We start from the raw sequence: 1,442 nt of genomic DNA, 5'->3' as shown, positions 1-1,442 counted from the left end.
TGTGTGTGTGTGTGTGTGTGCGCACGCACCATTTCTTTATCCATCAATCTGTTGATGGACATCTAGGTTCTTCCCATAGTTTGGCTATTGTGGACATTGCTGCTGTAAACATTGGGGTGCACATGTCTCTTTGCATCACTACATTTGTATCTTTGGGGTAAATACCCAGTAGTGCAATTGCTGGGTCATAGAGTAGATCTATTTGTGACTTTTTGAGGAAGTTCCAGACTGTTTTCCAGAGTGGCTGCACCAGCTTGCATTCCTACCAACAGTGTAGGAGGGTTTCCCTTTCTCCAAAATATAGAACATTTCATGAATTTGCATGTCATTCTTTCACGGGGGCCATGCTAATCTCCTCTGCATTGTTCCAATTTTAGCATATGTGCTGCCGAAGAGAACAATTTTCGCAAGACTCTTAAAGAAAAATAGAGATCTCATGAACTCAATGTATTCTTTTCTTTCTAGAGCTTCTAGGTCCTCCCATTTTCAGGAAATAGATTATTAAAAAAGAATATGTGTGGTATGATCAGTAGGCATTCTTTTGCATTTCTCTTTTCTCTGTGAAGAAGAAACTCAATGATTTACAGAATAGGGAGAAGTGGTGTATCTTGGGGAAAGGCATATTTATTCAGCCTTCCTCTTATGAATCTTAGAGTTTGAACATAAATCTTAAAGAACACAAGTCTATTCTTCTCAGGTAGACATTTGCATAACACCTTTCTTTTAACCTCCCAACCCCAGGCTTCAAACAGGTCATCAGTTTGCTAATTGCTCATCAAGACCTAGGTTTTAATCACCTGATCCATCAACAGGCTCTTCACACTTCCTTTATCTATCTTGTCAGTAAGTGACATTCTTGGTAATGAAAACAACAAATCTATTGATAGCATCCCTCAGTGGAGTGGAAGGCATCCTACATTAGCTCTGTCTTGAAAACCAGTCTATTCTATTACAATTGACCTTCTCTTGCTGATTACCACACAAATCATAGTCCTTTACCCACCTCCCCATCTATTAGAGTATTTCTCCTGCAGCCTTTCAATTGTCTGACTGAAGTGGGTAATTGGTTTCATGTTTGAAGCACAGCACTATAAGGAAAAGCCTGGAATAATTCAAATGGAACACCCTGGCCTAAGGCTGAGACCATATGTTATGCTCGGATTTGTATCAGTGAAGCTTATTGCTTTAGCAACAAGGAAACCCATTCAAATGTCATAAAATTGTTTTATTTTAGAAGTTAATTTACCTGGAGCTGTCAATATAATGTCCACAAAATTGTAATATTAAAGGAATGGGGAAATCACTTGACTTTATAAAATATTTAAGAAAAAAACCACACTTAGTAAATTGTCCTGTCTCTTTTCCCAAATCTCATATTCTGCTCAAGTGGCTTTGAATTCTGTAATATAAAGATTAGAGACCACTGAAAAGCCAATGATTTG

General features: G+C 37.9%; 1 non-coding gene across 1 annotated transcript; it reads right to left on the bottom strand.

Moving 5' to 3' along the window:
- Positions 1–294: 294 nt before the first annotated feature.
- LOC116882078 lies at positions 295–399 on the bottom strand. Its single transcript, XR_004385543.1, has one exon. It is a non-coding gene; the product is annotated as a U6 spliceosomal RNA (small nuclear RNA).
- Positions 400–1,442: the final 1,043 nt, after the last annotated feature.

This window comes from Lontra canadensis, unplaced genomic scaffold (assembly GCF_010015895.1).
Source record: "Lontra canadensis isolate GAN:19392208 unplaced genomic scaffold, GSC_riverotter_1.0 scaffold80, whole genome shotgun sequence".
NCBI lineage: Eukaryota > Metazoa > Chordata > Mammalia > Carnivora > Mustelidae > Lontra > Lontra canadensis.
This window is presented reverse-complemented; position numbering and strand designations above follow the sequence as displayed.